We start from the raw sequence: 16,070 nt of genomic DNA, 5'->3' as shown, positions 1-16,070 counted from the left end.
ATCTGCCTTCTTCCCTCACTTTCCACTTTCTCATCCCCTGTCACCTGCATTTCTGACGTTCCAATATTGTATTAAGAGAATCTTCATCTAGAGATGAAGCTTAACTTCTGCATTTCTGGCAGACAACTCTCCTGACAAAGTTTATAGGCTTCCTTGTTGTTGATATTTTTGCTATAGATTGACATAAGACTTTGTATTCTTTCTCCCAGTGTAAATGCCCTTCTCTGTACATATTACCTGATCCAGTTTATTTTCTAATTTTCTCTGCTCAGAGCACTCTCCTTGCTTCCTTTGTAGAATTCATCTGATCTACAAATCTGCTCATCATTAAAAACTTGGAGTATGTGGACCCTTTTTTATAATCGGTCATAGAATTATGAGCAGAATTTCTTTCAGGAGAGAGCAAACCCTCAGAATTGTTCTGAACTCTTTAGCCTCTGAAGGGAGAAAGTGTCCATTTGCATTGAACTTCAACTGTTTTTAAAGCTCATTTCTGGAGACTGTGATCCTGTGATCTATCCAATCCAAAGCAACAAAGTCAGAGAAGAGGGATAGAGAGGAGCCAGGGACATGCCCTGATTTCTGCAGCAGATGATACCCTGTTGCAAGCATGTATCCTTAAGACACTGGAACATCCATGTCTAAATCTCTGCGTTTTTCCTCCTCTTTCATTATCTTTATCTCTATCATCATATTTATACGATCTTACATCATCTTCATCTTTAGCAGCATCGTTAGTTCTACCTGATGTAACATTGTGGTAAAAAAAGAGGATTCGAAGGAGAGTATTGTGAGGGAAAAGGAAATAGACCCAGGATGTGTAGGTGATTTTATTGGTGACAGTAATAATAATTAGTAGTTATCATTTGTGGAGTACTTACTAAGTTACAAATACTAGTAAGTAGCTTATGGGCATTGCTAGCAAATTCTTATGATTCATTATGAATTATCTCCTTCAGCTTGCAAAGTGGGAAACTGAAGCTCAGAAGAGTTAAGCACAGAGGGCATATGTAAATGTTAAGTGATAAATGAAACCAGGTCTCCCTTTTTCAATGTTTATCTTTTTTTGTACCCCCTGACTCTATAAAATAATAGAAAAAGAAAATGGATAAAAGGGACAAAGACAAAGAAAAATGGAAAAGAGGAAAATGGAGGAGAGAAAGAAAACAAGCTGTGCTGCGTCTCGAATATATCAAGTAACACATTTGAACATGAATAGAGATGCATAGTCTCCAATACCTAGAAAAGATCCTTGGTAGGACTTAGAAAGTATACATAGGCTTGTGGGTAGGAGTGGGGAGGTGAGTGGTATAAGTGGGTGGGACACAGAGAGGCAGGGAATGTTGGAGTCTTCTCTCAATTATATCCAGCAAGTGATGCTTAGGGAAAATTGGTACTGGCTGCTATCCCTTCTATGTTTTTTATAGGTTTATTCAAGCAGAGGGGAGAAGAGAAGTAATTGACCAGGTAGGAAATCAAAGTTGCTTTGTGAAGGAAATTGTTAGTCATTTCTGATAAGTGCCTTGGTTTAGATTTGGTGGTTTTCTTGTTGTCCTGAGTAAGAGTGAATGTGTTCCCACAAAAATAAATTGTTTGCCTCTCTACTTTAGTCATGGGCACAGATTTCTAGAATATTACAAATTCCTGATTCCTTTACGTTGCTCTCTACTGATTTTCTCTTTTGCTCTTGTATATGCAAAAAGAGTGAATGTGAAATGTGACCCCATTCGTTCCTGCACTGTCCCTTGCAAGAAACCATTTCCAATGAGGGTGCATAGACAGTGGTCAACAATTCTCCCATAGAATGTTGGTCTTCCTTCTCCTCATTGCTACTTTTTTTCATGTCTCTCCCCAAAATGATTATGAGCTGCCAGAGCATAAACTATCTCATTTACTCATTCATTCATTCATATATGAAATTATATGTTTACTAATTATCAAAAACTCAAGAAAATATCAGTCAAGATAGTTATATTCCAGATATTCTTGGCTTTTTCCACAGAATAGAAATTTATTTCCTCTTTGAGAAGAATTTTCTAATATGTTCTTTTTAAAATGTACAACTACAATCCAAACCTGTTAAATTTTCCCTTATAGTATCTAGGGTTATGTGGTCCTTCTATGTAAAATCCCTATTGGTCCTTTAGTTATCAGTCTAGAGTTAGACACCAAATTAGTGGGATCAAAATCTCTAAAAGAGTACTATAACAGAATTTCAGTGGTAATAATGTTCATGTGCTGTGGAATCTTATTCTCCATACAGATTTTCTGATATTATCCTTGTATTAAAATGACATGTGTTTTACCTCCTCCCACTCAATCCTACAAACTTCTTCCAATCAGAAGCAAATCTCATTTTAATGGCGATTATGCAACACAATATTTATTTCATTGTCTTCCTATCATTGAATATAGCTAGAAGCAATAGCATATACTGTATATCTCAATGATATTTTCCACCTAACATTTCAGAATTTCTGCTATCTTGACCTCTTGGATAAGCTGATTACCTGTTTAGATTATTTTTAAAATGTCCATACTTTGTATTTGAGTCAAGGGAAAATTGTTTGCTTTTATGAATTGTATGCATTTTTTTCTAGCACAACCTTTCGAGTTATTGGATTCTAATTTAATGGAGGCTGCAAAACTTTCATTGCTTTGAGATGTTTTACAACTCCTCAAATTTTAGACAGCAGTGTAAATAATTGTGGTCTATCATGGAACAAATAATTTGGTTCAGTGGAGGGACAACTATGCTTCTACTGTGAAAAAGATAGTTTTTCATCCATTTGTAAATTCATGTCAAATATGCATCTTCTTTATATATGCACCTATCTTTGGAATTTCTCTAATTTGATGAGTTGAATAAAATCACTGCTGGGTTTCCATTTTATATCTACATGACAATAACAATTTTGCCTTTAAAAATTATTCTCATTTAACAATCCCAGTATCTCAACCATGGAGCTAGAAGAGCTCTTTCCTTTTATTTGTATTCCACTTCATCCACATATATTTAGAAGCAAGTAATAACTCTCCTTTGGCTTTTGTCCTGAGGGCTTTGGTATCATGAAACATTTTGAGTAAAAACTACCAAAGGCTTTCTAAGCTAGTTCTCTGGAAATCAGTTGCAGCATATTTAATAAAGTAGCAAAGGCTGTGGCCAAAGATGTGGCTGCTGGGAGAGTTTAGAGCTTAGGCAGGAAGGCAGACATTTCTGCTATGAAACAAATGCAGACATGAAGATATCACTCATTGGGAAGTGAATGTCTATAAGCAGCTTTATAATTTTATGAACTTCAAGGTAAAATCATTTATTTTTTTACAATAAGATTCCTTATTGCTGTGAAATGCAAAACATCAATTATTAATAGGATTCTCCTTTACAGTGTAGCTCTCTTCATTTATTTCAAAGAGGGTTAATGCAACTATAATCTTTCTTGTGAATACTATTCATTTAGTGCTAGTGAAGGCTACATTTACAGTGGGAAAAGACCAGTTTGTAAGTGCCCCAAATAAATATCACTATTAATTTTTTTCACAAGAGAAACTGGAGTCTCAAGAAATATAAAATCATTATTTTGGATCTCTTAAAATATTGTTTATCTCCCTATGTATGCCTGTGTTGTGTGAAGTTTGGCAATCACTTTCCATAAGAAATATGAGGAGAGTAAGAGGGCTCATTTATATTCGGAATATTAATATTCAGGACTGCTTAAAAACATCTTTGTTCTGGTGGAACTCCTTGGAAAAAGGTTTCTAAGTGCATTTTGAAGGAAATTATGCTTAGTCTTTATCAAATGCTTCCATTTCTATGATAAGCTTTTGGCCCTGTGCCAAATGAAGTTAGAAAAACTACTTGAATGACAGGAACTGCTGAAAATTATTTGGTAATATTTAAATGATAATTTTTAGCAGAAAAAAAAGAACGAACTTGACAATGACATTAAAATGTTTGAGAGGATCCTGATATTTGGCATGTGAATTTCATAATAACTATGTCTGTTCCTGAAGGAAATAGTTACAGCAGAAAAAAGTATATAAAAAGGCATTAATTAGCCATGTAGACCCTGCCTGGTAATGCACACACTGGCTAAGAAGTAGGCACTAACTAGCAATTCATTTCCTCTCCATCCTTATTCATAAAATAAGATGGTTGGTTGAGATAAGTCTTAAGGTCTTTGTAAGCTCAGTTATTCTCTGAGTCTATATTTTGGAATCTGAGACCTCATTTTTATCTTCTGTATTTTTGGGTTCCCTCAACCAATTGGAAAAAGATTGGGTAAAAAGATCTTAACTCGAGATGACAATGTCATTTAAAAACACTTAAGTTCTTGAACAGTGGGAAGAAAAATTAGTGAATTAGCCAAGAGTATGTAGTAAATATTACATAGTATATGCTATACATTGGTGTGTAGTAAGAGAAGGATGAGATAATCTTCATTGCTATTTCAATCCTTTAACAACAAATGTTTATCACAAAAGACTGCTGGTGAGAAAAATGAATAAGTGAAAATAGAAGACTACCAGTGGCAGAGCTGTTTATTATTATCATGAATAAGAAATTAGAACAATTCTGTTCTACAAGCTTTTGTTGCCTAAATAAAAGGACACATTAATGGGAGAGCTTTCACTTGCTGCTTAGAAAATTGCAAGATTCATTAGTGACTAGAGCAGAGATATATCTGTTGGATCCTAATTTAACCTGTGCCTACATTTAATAACAATAAAACAAAAACCCTGTCAGCCATAATGATATGTTGATTGTGGATATTTAGAAATATAAATGGTCAAGATCAACAAAATTTTAAAAAATCATTCATTATCATAACACCCAGGTATAAACAATCGTATATGTTAACACCTATTTAATAAATTGTTATTTACCAAAAATGGAGCTTTTGTACTAAAACAAATACAATTTTAGAATTTCTCTTTTTTAATTCTCATGTCGTTAATATTTGTGTACCATTAGTGCTATTTTATTTTTTACTGTAAGGTATTTCATTGCTTTGGCATACTAAAATTTATTGAAATAAACTTTTTGAACTTAATGTGTTTTCTATTTCTCACACTTATCTTTCCTTAAATTCTTTCAGTCAACAAATATTTATTGAACATTTACTATATTCCAAACTCTGTGGTTAATGATAGAGATACCATGTAGAACAAGAGAAAAACAGAGACTCTGCTCACATGGAAGTGCAGTGTAGTGGGAGAGACAAACACAAACCTGAGACTGATCATACCGGAGACTCACCTACTTATTATCCCTTCTAATATACATCCTGAATCCCCATGATTCGCTTGAACTTCTAATTCATTATATTTAAAAATTTACTTCTTATTTCCATTATGTTTTGTACCTACTTAAAAAACCTGGAAGTCCTTTCTATTCTATAATCTTAGTGTAATTTCCCTATTATAGAGTCTCAGGGTTTCCCACAGGACTAATGCCATTATTTGTTCCCACTGTGGAGAATGGTGGATTTCATTGTGGCATATTCTCGAGAGCACATATTTGGATCAGTTTCGTTCTCTAGTACCATCCCTTTATACCTTTCTAAAAAGTAGTATACCATTTTATGACCCTTGATCTTCTAGCACTCTAATTTTATCATTTTACTTTCCCACTAAATCTATTCTACAGATTTCATAAAATTTTCTTCCCCTGGATTCATCATTTTATCTCATTTTATAGATGTCTGCTGAGTTTGCCTCCTTTCCTCTTCAGCCTCCATGTAATAGTGTACACAAGCACTTAAGTCTTTGCTCTCTCCCTGTAGTTCTGTCTGGTAAAAGCTCAATCCTAAATCAACCCAGCACCACTGCTAAACCATGCATGAGGAACCCTGCCTGTGAAAATTGCATAATCGTGTTGATTTCTGTTCCGATATGTTCATGGCCTCCAACCTCACTTAAGACATCCCTGCTGCCAACACTATTATATTACCTGTTCCCTTTCCCATTCCCCAAAATAGTTACTCTAAAACTATAATTTCTCTCTCAGATGACTGACTCTATTTTCCCTCAACACAAAATAACCCTTCAGAGCACTAAACCAAAAAAAAGATGTGAAGGCAATAGAGCCCATCAAATAGAACTCTTGGTGTCCACTTAGAAATATCAAAATTAGACTTTTTGATGCTTCTTTCATCTTAGGGATTATGGTTTAAATTAAAAAGTGTATATTAAAGTGAAATTAACAGATATGTATCTGATAACAGTGAACCTGCTTTCTTGTCAAGCATCAAAGAAATAGTCCTTTAAATTTTAACATTGAAATCACAAAATACTATATTTTCTTATAATAAAATAATAAAACTACTAATTAATAATGAAAATTAGTTAAAAAATTCTTACTTAAAAATGCTAAAATGAACACATTTGAAAAGATAGAGTAAAATCATAGTAAAATCATATTTAGAAATAAAACAAATGAAAATAGTAGATATGCAAACTATTTGAGATATAATTGCACTCAAAAGAAAACTCAGTTTTAATATTTTCATCTCAAAATAATAAAGAAAAACCTTTAAACACAATTTTGAAAAAAGAAGAATTACCGATTCAGCTGGGCCACAGGTTGAGGGTTAGAGATTACACAGCTTAGCATGCCATTTATACTTCCCAGTGTATGCAGTCAGTGACACTTAATGCAACGTATTGCACATGGTGGACAAGATGTGAGGTAAAGTGTTGCCAGCCAGCCATGGGCTGTGTGTGTGTGGGCTGTGCGCATTTTAGCCTGTGAGGGGACTGGTCTGGTGTTGCCTGCTGATTGGGCTGTGCAACCCAAAGGTGCCTCTCCTCTCGCTCTGCCTGTGATCCCACACAGCACCTGAGATGGATGTAACTTGCCAAGATGTCAATCAATCTGCTGACTACAAGACATCACCAAGCAAGACTCCATCCTTTGAAGCCCTACCCTTTGCCTTATTTGGATGGAATATTCTATTTGAATGTCTTCTCCCCAATAAATAGGGGCTTCCTGGTGTGCTCTCTTTTTTTCTTTCCAGCACTGCCCAGCTGCCCAGTGTGGACCTGACCCTTGGGGTCACTGAGCTGTCCCGCCCTCATTCTTAGAAACTCATGTATGCCTGCTGCATGGTTTCTTCGCCATTTTCTTAGTTATTGATGCAGCCAGCTCCTTTGAACCCAGCTTATCTTGCCATCAGGCCAGCTGGCGACAGCAAAGCAATGGGCACTGGGGCAGGTTTTCCTTTTCCCTAGTTTCTGTGTAAGATTTGTACATCGAGCGTGATCCTTTCTGTAGTCAGGGCCTTTAAAAAGTGGAGAAGAACAACTGAATTCTGGGTGAAATACTTTATTTATGTTGTTAGGTTTTCACATCCATGCTGGAAAACGTGTGCAAGCAATGTAAGTATGTATGCTTGAGGGGAATGCATGGAGGTATGGGAAGTCCTGCTAATGCCTTCATAGGGAGGAAAGCAGCGGGGATGTAGGCATCTCTGATTAATATCCCTGGAACCAGCTCTTCAGCATTCATAGCAAACTGGTCTCCCTTTAAAAATAGAAAAGCCAGGAAATAACAATGGTAGACATGGCAATTAATTACTTTGAAAACAGAAAACTAAGGTTGATAATTGGTTTCTTAAAAGAGCCATTAAAATAGTCTCACCTAATCAAGACTAGCTTAATAAACTGGGGAGTACAGACAGTGGTGGGAATATAACACTCAAATTTAAAAACCAGTCATAGCTGTTTCTGGAAATTATGGTGCTTATTTTTCTTTCTCTTGTTTTATTATTCAATTCTTTCTACTTCCTGGGAACCAACACTTTGCCAACATTTCTACCTCCCCAACTTCTCAAGAGTTTGCTTTCTGTAAGTGTGTGTGTCTGTGTACTAGCTCACATCAGAAGGTCTCTGGGCTCAGTAGATCCCTGGAATGAGGCCTGAGGTGTTGCCGCTGGGCCTGGGTCAGCTGCCTGCATAGAGAAGAGCATGGGGAGAGGATAGCCCTCCGAATTCAAGGTGAGAGCTCACTCTGCTTCTGCCAAATGTGGCCTAAGAAGTGGTAGAAGGGGTTCATTGTGCTGCTCCAGACTGGGATCTGTGGGTTAAGCAACATATAAACAAGAGCCACAATTCATGGCTGCCTTGGCCCTGTGCTTGCTGTGTTGATGTTGCCTTTTTTTCTCCAAGGCCCTGAGGCAGAGTTTGAGATAGGTAATACAGAATTTCTGATGGTTAAGTTCATTTACTTTTGCCATATTTATCCTCCCCATTTAACAATTTCCTCCTCATTTTAATTGTTTTATTTTCAACTTTAGTTTATGGGGTTGCATGAATTCTTCTCTTCATCTCTAACTTTGGCACAAAGTAATTAAATTTCCAGACTTAGAACCCATTGCTTTTTCATTTCAGCTTTACAGAACTAGTAATAAAGAGAGAAAAACCATTATTCCCCTTGGCAGAACTTATCTTTATTAATATTATTTTCAAAACAGGAAATTACTAAGTGTCCAAAACTTTGAGATGGAAATTATATTTTTTTTAAAAGATATTCTTTTAATTTTTTACTTCATGAATCATTAATGAATAACCAACTATTACCTTGTTTTAGTCAGCTTTTTCACTGCTGTGACTAAAAGATCTGACCAGAACAATTTTAGGAAGGAGGAAAAATTTATTTAAAGGGCAGAGGTCTTAGCCCATTCAGGGTCTTAGTCCATTCAGGGTCAGCTCCCTTCCTTGGGGCTGGAGGTAAGGCAGAATACCATGGTGGAAAAGTATGGTAGAGCGAAGCAGCTCACATCATGATCAGAAAGCAAAAAGAGAGTTTCTACTCTCCCGATACAAAATATATACCCCAAAATCCAAGCTCCCAAGTCCTACCTCCTCTAGCCACACCCTTCCACATCAGTTATCACTCAGTTATTCCCTATCAGGGGATTAATTCACTGATTGGGTTAAGACTCTCACAACCCAAGCATTTCTCCTCTGAACCCTTTTGCATTGTCTCACATGTGAGCTTTTGGGGGACACTTCATATTCAAACCATAACATACCTTCACAACTTTTCCAACTTTTGGCTGTTGAAGTCCCTTTTACTGAAATATTCAGAGCAATGGAGACTACACTCCTGACTTAGGAAGGACAGACTGGTTAAGGTCACCATGGTCTACCTCTGTAGGCGTGGCTGCAGGCAACTCCTCAGGTGTCTAGTTGACCTGTCTCCTCTTGAAAAGCCAGTGTAATTGAAAATGACAGCATTAGTAAAAATATGTCTCATATCATTTGTATCACCATCCAAGAATCAAATGTATTTACTAATAAAAATAGTTCATTGTTCTAAGCAGGCAAAATCTATATGATGTCCATCCGAGATAGATAGATTGAAGTCACTCATATGTTTTTGCTCCTTTCCAATATTGAAGGATCCACAGAAGAAATTCTACTAGTCAGAGTATTAACTAAACCACTCAGATATCATTATGTTCAAGCAATGCAAAAGATTTCTAAGGTGAGAATACATTGAACATCTTCAGTTCTTTCTTTTTGTTGGTTCACTCAAACTGAGTTGTTCTTTGTGCTGTCTTCTGGACAGCAGATTTTAAAAACTTTTTAAAAAAAATTTATTTATTCTACTTTGTTATATATGACAGCAGAATGGAATTCAATTCATATCACACAATAGAGCATAATTTTTCATGTCTCTGGTTGTACCCAAAGTAGGGTCACACCATTCATGTTTCATACATGTACTTAGGGTAATTATGTCCATCTCATTCTACCATCTTTCCTATCCCTATACCCCCTTCGTGTACCTCCCTCCCCTTTGCCCTATCTAAAGTTCGTCTATTCCTCCCATGCCCCCCTCCATTCTCACTATGAATCAGCATCCTTATATCAGAGAAGACATTCAGCATTTGTTTTTTGGGGGGGAGTTTAGCTTACTTAGCATTATATTCTCCAACTCCATCCATTTACCTGCAAATGACATGATTTTATTCTTTTTTAATGCTGTGTAATATTCCATTATATATTCACATTTTTTTTTATCCATTAAATTACTGAACTGTGTCTAGGTTGGATCCTCAATTTATCTATTGTGAATTGTACTACTATAAACACTGATGTGGCTGTGTCCTTGTAAAATGCTGTTTTGGGGTATAAACCAAGGAGTGGGAGAGCTAGGTGAAATGGTGCTTCCATTCCCAGTTTTCCAAGGAATCTCCATACTACTTTCCAGATTGGTCTCACCAATTTGCAGTCCCACCAGCAATGTAAGAGTGTGCCCTTTCCCTACATCCTTGCAAACACGTATCATTGTTTATATTCTTCAGAGCTGCCATTCTGACTGGAGTGTGATGAAATCTTAGAGTAGTGTTGATTTACATTTTTCCAATTACTAGAGATGTCAAACATTTTTTCATGTACTTTTTGATTGATTGTATATCATCTTCTGAGAAGTGTCTGTTCAGTTCCTTCGCCCATTTATTGATTGGATTATTTGGGATTTTTTGTTTGTTTTTAAGATTTTTGAATTCTTTATATATCCTAGAGATTAGTGCTCTATCTGATGTGCATAAAAATTTGCTTCCATCCTGTATGCTCTCTATTCATCTCACTGATTGTTGTTTTTTTTTTTTTGCTGAGAACAGCAGACTTTTATTAAAATCATCATGATGGCATAGTTAGAGCCACAGCCACTGTGATTCAGCCAGATCACCTGCTGCTCTTCTATATAGAGTACCACCTGTAAGTGGCTGGTCATCATTTTTTTTCTAAAGATCTCTCTCCCACAGAGTATGAAGAATCAATTCTTACTGTTCATTTTGTTGAAAAGAAAGAAAAGACTCAAATTATTGCTGAATACCAAGTTATCACTTAAATAAGGCTTTATTTGAATGCTTACTTCTGGGCCTTTTACGTGGAACTTAGAGATAATTCTCTGATGAACTAGGTCTTCTCTTTCTTTGTGATTTTTTTTTAATGTTGCGGTCTAAAATAATTTTAAAAGATATTTCTTTTAGTCAGAATATATATTTTTTCTTTGGATCTTGTATTCCCCTGAAAATAGAGGAGCAAAACTATTCATTTATTCCTTCTGTTGTGAAAGCTATGGAAATATTTTCCTGTTTAACTTTTTTTTTCCCATTCAGTTTCTTTGAGTTTGACATGGGAACTGAAGGCATATGGGAGTGCATGCCTATAGTAATGACATTCCCTGAGCTTCTGTTGGCCAGATTTAACTTGGTTGTATAGACCACAGAGGTAGACTGAGAAATCAGCAGAGTGCTGCGTTGCCACAGATACCACATGACAAGGGTGTCAAAACATCACTATCTGTGTAAGGAATTCAATCAACGTACACAGTTAAATGTGAATTGTGCTATTCTTTTACCCTGCTTAGTACTATTTCTAAGAGTAAACTCAGAAATCAGAAAAGTTCTTTACCAGTTCTTTACCTGCCTTTTGCTTAAAACATTTCATCACTGTAATTAATGTGCATTCATAAATATATGTTAGAGAGTAATGCTGTCTTCAATGCTATGCAAAGCTCTCATTTCAACAGTCTAGGTAATATTTTTATTCATTTTCCTCTGCTTTCATTATTTTTTGCTCTGGCACCCCAGTGCTATCTGGAAGTGAATTAAATAGCTTAGAAGCTGTGATTCTATAACTATCAAGATATTGAGATGAAAATGACTATCTGGAGGTGTTTACATATAGAAGGTGCTTTCCAATGTACTCATGTGCATGGTAACCCAAGAAATATGCAGGCAGCTTGTAGACTTCTTAGTGTTTATATATATATAAACATATATATATATGTTGTAGATGAACACAATACCTTTACCTTTATTTTATTTGTTTATTTTTTGTGGTGCTGAGAATTGAACCCAGTGCTTCACATGTGCTAGGCCAAATGCTCTGCTACTGAGCCACAACCCTAGTCCAATGCATTAGTTTTTACAAGATTAGAAACTACTCAAATTTCAGAGCAGTGTGAAGTTAAAATTGTAAAAATAAATTTTAAACAGATTAGAATGACAAGAATAGTTTGGTGACATGACTTCCTTTTCTAGCACTAGAGACATTGTACATAAATTGTGCCCCATGTAAAAAATGATGCACTTCCACCCTCCAGTCAATTCCATAATGTATTAATAGAATGAGAAAGTAATGTTCAAAGTACTGTAATGAAGTTTCTCAAAAAGGAACAGATAAGCTGGGCATGATGCTACATGTCTGTAATCCCAGAGGCTCAGGAGGCTGAGATAGGAGGATTGTGAGTCCAAAGCCAGATTCAGCAAAAGTGAGATGCTAAGCAACTCAGTGAGACCCTATCTCTAAAAGAAATACAAAATAGGGCTGGGGATGTGGCTCAGTGGTTTCATGCCCCTGGCGTTCAATCCTTGGTATACCCCCCTCCCCCACCAAAAAAAAATTTAAAAAAGAAACAGGTCTCAGAGGACACAGTCTGGCTTGATTTACAATGAATGGAGAACTACATTAGCTGTTTTCACCAACTAAAGATTAAATTTTATTTGAAACATGTTACTTCTTTGTCATGTTTGCCTCTATTAGTCATTTCAAAAATTATTTGCACTGGGCATAATAATACATGCCTATAATCCCAGTGGTTCTGAAGGCTGAGGCAGGGGAATTGCAAATTCAAAGCCATCCTCAGCAATTTAATGAGGCCCTAAGCAACTTAGCAAGTCCTGTCTCAAAACAAAAAATAGATAAACAAACAAACAAAAAAGGGCTGGGGATGTGGCTCAGTGGGTAAGTGGCCCTGGTTTCAATCCCTGGCCAAAAAAAAAAAAAATGCTTCTTACAAAGGCTACTAACCTATTTTCAAATAATGTCACATTCTGAGGTATAGAGGCTATGTGATTTTTCTACTGTGTTATTGTGAAAAAATTTGGTTTTGATCTACTAAACTAATTTTGTCACACACTAATAAAAACAAGCCCCAGATGGAAAGACACTTCTTTAGAACAAGAAATAAGCATGCACATTAATATTTACACTATACTATGACGTGTATTCATACAAGAATATAACATGAGAAAAAATTGTTTAGGCAAGTAATGAAAATCTGCATAGAGTGATGATTCTTGTTGAGTTTTAAAAAATAAATAGGAATCATCAGTGAGGTGCACAAAGATTTTCAGGAAAGATGAATGAGAAGAAAGTCAGTATGTGACGATAACTTGATTTTTAGAGGATAAATAGGAATTCATGGAATAATAAGGTCACTTTATAAAAAGGTCTTACAGGTAATGCTAAGGAGTTTGGCTTTTACTAGTATGTAATAATGCAGAACTATAAACAATAGCAGTGGTAAGAATTATTTGGGCTCAAATCCCAATGAACCTTGAGTCAGTCACTTCTTCTTTAACCTTGGTTTTCAAATATGTGACTAAGAATAACAACACCTGACCTGCCTTATTGATACATTATAGGACTAAGTGAATCTTCCCTGTAAAGAATCTGACCTATCACATAGTAAGCCTACAATAAGGGTTACTTCTTTTGTAATTATTATTGAAAGATTTTAAGCTAGGAAATAAAAGCAAGTGAACAACTGTGACTGGATGGTTTGAAGGTCATTACATATAAATTTAGAGGAGACTAAAACCACTGGTTGAAGAGAAAAACTGATCAACCAGTGCTAGAGAATAATCTACCAAAGTTCATCTGTCATGTAATTCCTCTTCCGCGAGGAAGGTAACCTGGAATAGCTAGTTGTTCAGGTTTCTACAGACATGACATGGCTCTGCTTCTGTACAGTCCAGTTGAGACAATTCTTCATCATTTTTATAGCCTAACTCCCAGTCTTTCTATCTCACAAATGTATTTCCAAGGGAAGCCATTGGGAATGTGTCACTACAATTGCAACCTCAAAAAATGTTTTTTTCTTAATAAGGCAAGTTTCAAATGGGCACATTAAAATGATGTTCTATAATTATTGTCATTCTATTTTGCACAATCTCAATATGACATTTCACATAAAACATTTCAGAATCTAAGATTTGCTCAAAGTCAAAAATTAAAAATAAATTTTTATTGGGCTGGAGTTGTGGCTCAGTGGTAGAGAGCTTGCCTAGCATGTGTGAGACACGGTTCGATTCTCAGCTACACATATAAATAAAACAAAGGTCCATTGACCACTAAAAAATATATTAAAAAAATAAAATTGTATCATTGTTTGGGATTCATGCTGGGATTAAATACTCTAGAGATATTATAATGCAATCTTTTTCTTTTGTTTAAGCAAAGTTTGTTTTTCCTCAGTGCCTCTGCACCCTACTCCTTGACTCTAAGTAATAAAAATAGAAAATTCTGAACTCGAATAATAGCTGTTACTGCAGGTACCCTGCGCGTGCTGGATGTATCCGGGAAGAGGACCCACGGGCAGTGGAGCTAGCCAGCCAAAGGATGAATGGATTATCAAAAGGAAAGGGGAGAAAAACAGCTCACTTCTAGGTGGGCCAATTGAGGGTCCTGGGAGGAGCCCCTGCAGTCTCTATCACCAGCTCAAGCCCGCAGGGGGCGATGAGTGAACTCTGTTTTCCCCAAGTCCTGCAAAACTCACCAGTTAACTGATGCGCTGGTGTGAACCTGCCCTGATTCCTGCTCGGCAGCTTTCTGAAGGTTTCATTTCTCATTTGTCCTCTGGCAGTCTGGAGGCTGCAGAGCTGGGTGATGCATTGACCGAGTGGCAGAGATTCTGCAAAGGATTATTTTGCTCTTGCTAAAGGCGGCCCTGTGGAGTGTATCTGTGAAGGTCACTTGCACATGCTTCTGGCTGTGGCTCTGAAAGAATTCACTTTCAAGGCCTGGAAACTAAGGTCAGAGAACTCGCAAGGCAATAGGAAGGTTTTGTAAATATCTCCTTGGGCAAAAAATGACTATTGATTGTAAACAGATGATGGTCTGCGCCTATTTTAGCACACTAAGTGGGGGTGAGGTGGGTGGGAGGGAGATGTGGGGGACAGAACTTTAATTTACATACTACAGTTTCTTATTAATACAACATCTGTACATAATAACAACTGCTAATGTGTTAAATCTCATGTGGATAGTCCAGAGTAAGAAGAATTTTTATATCCCTCAGTTTTTTTTTTTTTTTTTTTTTTAGTGCTTACAAAGAGAGATGTCCTTGCTTAGTTTGGTAAACTTTTCAAGCATTTTGGAAACTAAGCTTTCTGTCCTCCAGATTTTCATGGATGCTTAAAGCACATCATTACTGATGATAATCATGTTGAATGATACCTACATGCAATTTGTTACACATATTGGTGAATACATTTTCTGATTTATATTTTTAAAAATAAGGAAGACCAGATGGTTACAAGTTTTTGTGTTTTCAAATATAATTTTTGTTACATTCTATCACAAAATAACACATATTATCAAAATTTTGTGAAATAGACTAAAGAAAAAAAAAGATAAACACTACCATAGACATACTGTCCTGATATCAAAAAAGGTATAATTTGTATGACAAATTACTTCCTTCTGAATTTTCCATAGGGCTAAGTTCAGAGTCTTGCATAGAGGAGGTCAATGGTTTTTACCTTGACTATCTAACATCTGTGGGACTAAAAATGAAAACATAAACAGAATGCACATATATGAAATCTGCCTCAGTTCTATGTTTTGGATTTTTTTTTTTAATGGTGATATAGGTGGTAGAATTTTTTTTTTTTAAACTTAATGATTCTGTCATTGTTGCAAGGTGATGAATTCAATACTGAAAAACAGCATCTAGATCAAATCCAAAGTTTTGGTATAAAATAAAAGTGGTCCACAAACAGGATATAATAATCCTTTCCTTAACTATGGCATTTGCATGTACTCAAGCCAGTAGGGAATTACTGTGCAAAGGAATGTCTTGAGAGTTCAGCCTGGATCTCTTTGAACAAAGCATGGTCCATGCTTTTATTTAATGACCACCTTCCTAGACATTTAAGGTTGGCTATTCCATGTGTCACTACATCACCTAAGAGCAAGCTTTGATATATGCTTTGAATTATTGAGCTATCTTTATTTTCTATTAACTGAACTATGCTTTCTCTGGATTC

The 16,070-nt window shown here is 36.0% G+C and overlaps 1 long non-coding RNA gene across 1 annotated transcript; it reads right to left on the bottom strand.

Annotated features, from left to right (window-relative positions):
• Positions 1 to 7,311: 7,311 nt before the first annotated feature.
• Positions 7,312 to 14,767, bottom strand: LOC120885818 (uncharacterized). The gene is made up of 3 exons (XR_005728551.2): positions 14,579 to 14,767; positions 9,036 to 9,206; positions 7,312 to 7,525 (listed from the first exon to the last, which is right to left on the bottom strand). It is a non-coding gene; the product is annotated as an uncharacterized LOC120885818 (long non-coding RNA).
• Positions 14,768 to 16,070: the final 1,303 nt, after the last annotated feature.

Source organism: Ictidomys tridecemlineatus, chromosome 1 (assembly GCF_052094955.1).
Source record: "Ictidomys tridecemlineatus isolate mIctTri1 chromosome 1, mIctTri1.hap1, whole genome shotgun sequence".
Taxonomy (NCBI): Eukaryota; Metazoa; Chordata; class Mammalia; order Rodentia; family Sciuridae; genus Ictidomys; species Ictidomys tridecemlineatus.
The sequence above is the reverse complement of the archived record's forward strand: the minus strand, read 5'-3'. Positions and strand labels throughout refer to the sequence as shown.